Raw genomic sequence first — 8,726 nt, forward strand, 5'->3', positions numbered from 1 at the left:
TCCATGACCACAATTAACATTCAGTAATGGAAGTTAAATTACAGTGCTTTTTTTTCTCCCCCCCAGATTATGTTGTTGCGACTAAAGTTTGTTTGCACAGTTTTAATGAGTAGAATTGTAAAGTTTCACAACTTTGTGCAGCTGCTTACTGACTGCTCATTTGGGCAAGACCTCATTTTTGGAACTTATGATAAAATCTAACTTTCAAAAGACCTGCTATTCTCAAACGATTCAATATTTGTCAATGAACAAAGGGAGATTTGTTATGCCAGCCTTTCTGAAAATAAAATCCTCATTATTGTGTCAAGCACACACAGCTGACATTGTGTATTGTGGAAATACGGTATCCTTGAGTACATTATGGACTGGCAAATATTCAGTGCATGAAAGTGGTGAACACATTTTTTCAATATTGCCGTAATTAATAGTGCATTGAGCAATGTGTCATTCGTTCACATCTGGAGTTGTCTGCCAACTTATGAACATATGCAACCTGCACCGGGTTAAAAAAAGCATTGATTTCAAAGCTGAGTTTGAGAGACCCAAGACACTCTAAATTCTGCTGGACTACATGCTCTGTGCGGCTGTTACTCCATTGCATCAGGAATCCTTAGCATTTCCTTCATGGACTTCAGTCCATGTTAACAACAAATACTCTGATGATCTGCAGCAGGCTGAAATTATGACTCACCTGGGCTATTGGAACATGGTTTTTATAACAACTTGAAAGAGCAATTAAATGCAGTAAGAACTGGAGAAATTCAATGGGTCTGGCAACATCTGTGGTGGGTGAAATGAAGCTAATATTTGGAGACCAAAGACTCTTTTTTTACAGTTGGAATCAAAGAGTTTCTCTCATAGATATTGCTGGACAGCCAACCTCCAGAAAATGATAACAGAGAAGTCTTAAGAGGCATTTGGATGGGTATATGAATAGGAAGGGTTTGGAGGGATATGGGCCGTGTGCTGGCAGATGGGACTAGATTGGGTTGGGATATCTGGTCGGCATGGATGGGTTGACCGAAGGGTCTGTTTCCATGCTGTACATCTCTATGACTCTATGACTCTATGTATCAGTGAAAGGGATGTAAGTTAGGGCCTGACTAGGATTGGAACCAGGAATACTCTACAAACAGACAGGCACAACCCATATGATTACCCACAGCCACACTTTTGTCTTGAGGAAAGTTAAAGGAGAAACTGTTCAAAGTGAGATCGAGCTCAGCCAGGCCGAGGAGGATGGTCGGTGGATGGGGTCTGTTCAGGCCTTCTTTCACAGGAGAAGCAGAGAGCCTCAAGACTGTCCTGTTGGGGGCAGATGTGTAGAGGGATTGCACATTCATGGTAATGCAGGGGTGGCTAGGACCAGAAAACTGGACATTGTGCAACCAATGAAGAGTCACAAACATAAGACTGAACAAGCGGGGAATAAAATAGAGTCAAGATAGGAAGAATTGGCACCTGGTGTGGACAGTGCAGGAGAGTGAGAGAGAGAGAGAACCTGTATATTTACTGCCTTTGCTGTTTTTGAATTCATGTGTCGCTGGACATCGGAGTGCATCTGGGAAAATTAACAAACAGTGAATTTCACAACTAATCTTGGAGGAACTGGTTTGGACAAAGTTCACAACACAGAATCAGATAAGTTAGTTGTTGTTTTAAGTCTGTCCAAGAGAAAGGCTGTATTAGTGAGTACAGCGGGTTCTTTCTTGATTATATGTTTTTGGAGATAAATCTCTTGACTAAACTGAAAATATAAGCCATCACTATTAATTTAACCTGGTGCAGTGTTTTGTAGAGGAATAAGACGGTGTTATTTTCTGGGTCTGTAGATTGTGAAGGAGCAAAAATAGCCTTTACAGTGATATGTACTTCTTGTCAGATGTGGGAGTTTAAAGAGAGTTTAAAGGTTACTGCAGATTATATCTGCCATAAATGCTGTTGGATGTGAATCTTATCAGATGAAGTGGATCGGTTGGAGAGACAGATAGAAGCGATGAGGAATTTACAACAGCAACAGTATGTGATGGATGGCAGTTATAGAAAAGGGGGAAGTCTCAGATACAGTCACATAGATGGGTTAACTCCAGGAAGGGTAAGCGAGGTAGGCACCGAGGGCTGGAGTCTTTTGTGGATATACCCATTTCAAACAGGTATGCTGTTTTGGAAAATGTAGGGGGTGATGGATTCTCAGGGGAACGGAGCACGAACAGCCAAGTTTCTGGTATTGAGACTGGCTCTAATGCAACGAGGGGTATGTCGGTTTCCAAAGATCAATTGTGTTAGAGGATTCTGTAGTCAGAGGTACAGACAGACGTTTCTGTGGCCAGAAGAGAAAAAGCAGAATGGTGTGTTGTTTCCCTGGTGCCAGGATCAAGGATGTCTCAGAGAGGGTGCAGAATGTTCTCACGGGGAAGAGGGGCCAGCAAGAGGTCATTGTCCACATGGGAATCAATGATATAGGAAGGGAAAAGGTTGAGATTCTGAAGGGAGATTACAGAGAGTTAGGCAGAAATTTAAAAAGGAGGTTCTCAAGGATAGTAATATCCGGATTACTCCCAGTGCTACGAGCTAGTGAGGGCAGGAATAGGAGGATAGAGCAGATGAATACATGGCTGAGGAACTGGTGTATGGGAGAAGGATTCACATTTTTGGATCATTGGAATCTCTTTTGGGGTAGAAGTGACCTGTAAAAGAAGGATGGATTGCACCTAAATTGGAAGGGGACTAATATACTGGCAGGGAAAGTTGCGAGAACTGCTTGGGAGAATTTAAACTAGTAAGGTGGGGGGGGGGGGTGGAGAGGGGCGGGGGGTTCCCAGTGAGACAGTGAGGAAAAAGATTAATCTGAGACTGGTATAGTTGAGAACAGAAGTGAGCCAAACAGTCTGGGCAGGCAGGGACAAGGGAGGACTGGTAAATTAAACTGCATTTATTTCAATGCATGGGGCCTAACAGGGAAGGCAGATGAACTCTGGGCATGGTTAGGAATATGGGACTGGGATATCATGGCAATTACAGAAACATGGCTCAGGGATGGGCAGGACTGGCAGCTTAATGTTCTAGGATACAAATGCTACAGGAAGGATAGAAAGGGAGGCAAGAGAGGAGGGGGAGTGGCATTTGTGATAAGGGATAGCATTACAGCTGTGCTGAGGGAGGATATTCCCGGAAATACATCCAGGAAAGTTATTTGCGTCAAACTGAGAAATAAGAAAGGGATGAGCACCTTATTGGGATTGTATTATAGACCCCCCAATAGTCAGAGGGAAATTGAGAAACAAACTTGTAAAGAGATCTCAGCTATCTGTAAGAATAATAGGGTAGTTATGGCAGGGGATTTAAACTTTTCGAACATCAACTGGGAATGCCATAGTGTTAAAAGTATAGACAGAGAAGAATTTCTTAAGTGTGTACAAGACAATTTTCTGATTCAGTATGTGGATGTACTTATCAGAGAAGGTGCAAGACTTGACTTACTCTTGGGAAATAAGGCAGGGCAGGTGACTGAGGTGTCAGTGGGGGAGCACTTTGGCCAGCAACCATAATTCTATTCGTTTTAAAATAATGATGAAAAAGGATAGACCAGATATAAAGGTTGAAGTTCTAAATTGGAGAAAGGCCAATTTTGACAGTTTTAGGCAAGAACTTTCAAAAGCTGATTGGAGGCAGATGTTTGCAGCTAAAGGGGAGGCTGGAAAATGGGAAGCCTTCAGAAATGAGATCACAAGAATCCAGAGAAGGTATATTCCTGTCAGGGTGAAAGGGAAGGCGGGTAGGTATAGGGAATGCTGGATGACTGAAGAAATTGAGGATTTGGTTAAGAAAAAGAAGGAAGCATATGTAAGGTATAGATAGGATAGATCAAGTGAATCCTAAGAAGAGTAAAGGAAGTAGGAGTATACTTAAGAGGGAAATCAGGAGGGCAAAAAGGGGGTACGAGATAGCTTTGGCAAATAGAATTAAGGAGAATCCAAAGGGTTTTTCCAAATATATTCAGGACAAAAGGGTAACTAGGGAGAGAATAGGGCCCCTCAAAGATCAGCAAGGCGGCCTTTGTGTGGAGCCGCAGAGAATGGGGGAGATACTAAATGAATATTTTGCATCAGTATTTACTGTGGAAAAGGATATGGAAGATATAGACTGTAGGGAAATAGATGGTGACATCTTGCAAAATGTCCATATTACAGAGGAGGATGTGCTGGATGTCTTGAAAAGGATAAAGGTGGATAAATTCCCAGGACCTGATCAGGTGTACCCGAGAACTCTGTGGGAAGCTAGAGAAGTGATTGCTGAGCCTCTTGCTGAGATATTTGTACCATCGTTAGTCACAGGTGAGGTGCAGGAGGACTGGAGGTTGGCAAACGTGGTGCCACTGTTTAAGAAGGGTGGTAAAGACAAGCCAGGGAACTATAGACTTTGTTGCTGAACAAAGAGATCTTGGAGTGCAGGTTCATAGCTCCTTGAAAGTGGAGTCACAGGGAGATACGATGGTGAAGAACGCATTTGGTATGCTTTCCTTTATTGGTCAGAGTATTGAGTACAGGAGTTGGGAGGTCATGTTGTGGCTGTACAGGACATTGGTTAGGTCACTGTTGGAATATTGCATGCAATTCTGGTCTCCTTCCTATCAGAAAGATGTTGTGAAACTTGAAAAGGTTCAGAAAAGATTTATAAGGATGTTGCCAGGGTTGGAGGATTTGAGCTATAGGGAGAGGCTGAACAGGCTGGGGCTGTTTTCCCTGGAGCGTCGGAGGCTGAGGGATGACCTTACAGAGGTTTATAAAATTATGAGGGGCATGGATAGGATAAATAGTCAAAGTCTTTTCCTGGGGTGGGGGAGTCCAGAACTAGAGGGCATAGGTTTAGGGTGAGAGGGGAAAGATATAAAAGAGACCTAAGGGGCAACTTTTTCACGCAGAGGGTGGTACGTGTATGGAATGAGCTGCCGAAGGACGTGGTGGAGGCTGGTACAATTACAGCATTTAAAAGGGATCTGGATGGGTATTTGAATAGGAGGGGTTTGGAGGGATATGGGTCAGGTGCTGGCAGGTGGGACTAGATTGGGTTGGGATATCTGGTCAGCATGGACAGGTTGGACCGAAGGGTCTGTTTCCATGCTGTACATCTCTATGACTCTAAATCAGTTCACTGGTACAGGAGCAGGCTGGAGTGATGGGTCTGCAAAGATAGTCCCATTATGTAGATTTTGGGAAGGAATTAGAAGCAGACTGTGGGACAATGAAGTGGGAAGATCTCGAGTGGCGATGAGGTCAATGAGAGTCCGAGAAAGGATGGCTTGATGATGAGTGGTGGGCTTAGAGTTCAGTGGGAGGTAGGGGAAGCTGTCTGAGAGTTGACATCAGCCTCTGCATGGTTGGGTTCACACACAACCCTTGTCATAGAAACCATTATACAGCATGGAAGCAGGCCCTTCAGCCCGTCAAGTCCACACCAATCCTCTGAAGAGCATCCCACCCAGACCAACCCACCTACCCTATCCTGATAACTCCGCATTTCTCATGGTCGATCCACCTAACCTGCCCATCTTTGGACTGTGGAAGGAAACTGGAGCACCCAGAGGAAACCCATGCAGACACGGGGAGAAGGTCCACACAGACAGTCACCTGAGGATGAAATCGAACCTGCATCCCTGGTGCCGTGAGGCAGGAGTGCTAACCACTGAGCCACCGTGTTTGATAACAAAGTCAGGATTAGATCTGAGAGAAAAGTGTGTAGCAAATTTAGAAGGAGACAGAGTGGGGGAGAAGCGCAAATAAATTAAGGTAGTACATGTCATGTTAAAAGCCAGAAGGAGGGTCCAGGTGGGGTGTTTGCTGGTGTGAGTGGGAGAAGACTAGTGTGGATGGGTGAAAGGATCTGTGTGGAGGCCAAGGAAGTAAATATGGAGGCCAGGGCGATGGAAGAAAAGTTTGATGTTAAGATCTAAAACTAAGTGCTTTGCTGTGTGTTGGTCATTCAGCGTCAGAAAGATCAGAGAAATACATCAATACATGACAAAAGGTGAGATTAGAAGATGGGATAGAATCAGAAGAAAGGGGAGTGTTGTAAGAATCCAGAGATGTATCAATGCCTGCGAATGGTTGGAGCTTGTGGTCTTTAAGCCATTAAAGGTTGAGAAGATGTTTCTTATTAAAGCATTGAATGAGATGACGAATAAAGTAGGGGACCGGGACAGCATAGAGACAGCACTGATGGGGAGAGAAGCTAGGAATGTGCATGTGGTGACTCATAGTATACAGTGGAGATCTCAGGACAGAAAGGGAGCAGCTGTCTCAGACAGGCACTGGCTGTGAAAACAAATTTTGGCAAATACTTTACCAAACACCACGAGGGAAGTGGAAAGCAATGAACATGAACAAACTGAAAGATTTAAAAAGAAATCCATTGGAGAGAAGAACAGAGATTCTACAAGATAGGCATACCTGGAAAAGAAGTATGAATGCTTAGATTACTTATAGTGTGGAAACAGGCCCTTCGGCCCAACAAGTCCACACCGACCCACTGAAGCTCAACCTACCCAGACCCATTCCCCTACATTTACCCGTTCACCTAACACTAATTAGCCTGGCCAATTCACCTGACCTGCATATTTTTGGACTGTGGGAGGAAACCGGAGCACCCGGAAGAAACCCACGCAGACACAGGGAGAATATGCAAACTCCACATAGTCAGTCGCTTGAGGTGGGAATTGAACCCGGGTCTCTGGCGCTGTGAGGCAGCAGTGAATGTGATGAATTAAACAAAGGCACAATAGGCAATCCAGATGGGCAATAAATGCTGGCCATGACCCAATCCATGAACAAATACAAAAAACTTGCAGAGGCTGGAGATCTGAAATAAAAGCAAAGAATGTTCATTTAGGTCAATGCTAGTATTAGAAGGATCTATTGACACGCTGGTTCAGTGGTTAGCACTGCTGCCTCACAGTGCCAGGGGTGCAGGTTTGAATCCAGCCTCAAGTGACTGCCTATGTGGAGTTTGCATGTTCTTCCTGTGTATGTGAGGGTTCCCTTTGGATGCTCTAGTTTCCTCCCATTGTACGAACTTGTGTGGGTAAGGTGAATTGGCCATTCTAAATTGCCCAAAATGTATAGGGATGTGCAGGTTAAGTGGGTTAGCATGGGAAATGCAGAGTTATACGGTAGGGGGCTGGCTCTGGGTGGGATGCTCTTTAGAGGGTTGGTCTGGATACAATAGGCTGAATAGCCTCTTTCCACGCTGTAGGGATTCTATGATTGCCCTTTTCAAATGGGCACCAACTTAAGGGATTTAAACTATTAAATGTCAGAAGTCACAAATGATTGACTGCTCTAGTTTATATATTATTCAAAAATTATCTGGAGAAGACACTGCTTTCCTAGATTATAGGATTATCACAAGAATGATGATGGATGAACAAGTAATGCAAATTGTTCCTGTTCAGTTGCTTCCATGGGAATATCGCCTGTGGGATTTGACTTTTCAGTGTTGAATAATGCAGATAATATTACAGCAAGACCCTGAAGTTTTCATTCAATCATTTTGGCAAGTCAGAAATCAGTTACAAATGCTCTATCCTCTGCTTGTGTCTAGAATGCTAAGGGATTCGGACAGTTAGCGTGACTTGCATTGAGGGTTGTATTTTGTATTAACAGAGATTCAAAGATGTATTAATAGACACTGCAACAGCATTGTTAGCATTGCCTGTCGTAGTTGTGGACTGTTAGGCACAGTGAATCAGTTCAATCCTCAAACTATTGTGAGCTCCCGCATTTGTAAGAAAAATTGAGATGACATTTGTATAACTACTTTCACTAGAACAGTACATCCCAAAGAGTTGCTCAGATAAGAAAATACTTTGCAAATACAAGTCAGTGCTGCAGTGTAGGAAATGGGCAGTCAAATTGCATACAGCATGTTTCCATGAACAGTCATGAGATAATGATCAGGTCAGAAATTACTGGAGAAACTTAGCAGATCTGGCTGCATCTGTGGAGAGAAACAAGATTAATATTTTGAGTCCAGTGACCCTTCTTCAGAATCAATTGGAGTTGGGAAAAGGAGGTATTTATGCTGATGACAGTGACTTATTATCAGTCTGCCTTTCTCTCTCTTTCTAGGCTCCATGTCCAACTACCTATTTATTCCTTTACCACCCCTCCCCCCAGCTCCTTGCCATCTGCATGAATACCACATTTCCCCATCTACTATCAGTTCTGAAGAAGGGACACTGCACTCAAAACGTTAACTCTGTTTTCTCTCTGCGGATGCTGCCAGACCTGCTGAGTTTCTCCAGCAATTTCAGTTTGTATTTCAGATTTCCAGCATCTGCAGTTTTTTTTGTTTTCTGTTAGCCAGGGTGTCTGTTTTACCTGGTGGCTGAGGGACCAATTATGTGAAGAACACAGGGAGAACTCTGCAGCCCTTTATCAAAAGATGAGGATGTTTTACATCGAACAGAGAGGAAAATCAGGGACCCAACTTAAAAATGGCATCTCTGGTAGTGATGCAGTTCATCAATATTACACCGGCAGTGCCAGCCTTGGTTTTGTGCTCAAGTCTGTGAGGTGGGATTTGATAGTGTCACTGAGCCCCATCTGACAGCTGTGATTGTAATATTGGTTTAGTACTACCCAACAGGTTGATGCTGGGATGATAGAAACTAACTCCCACCCCACTTCATCGAATCCTATCACCATTTCCTTCTATTCCTTTTTCTGTCA

This window comes from Hemiscyllium ocellatum, chromosome 7 (genome assembly GCF_020745735.1).
Source record: "Hemiscyllium ocellatum isolate sHemOce1 chromosome 7, sHemOce1.pat.X.cur, whole genome shotgun sequence".
Lineage (NCBI taxonomy): Eukaryota > Metazoa > Chordata > Chondrichthyes > Orectolobiformes > Hemiscylliidae > Hemiscyllium > Hemiscyllium ocellatum.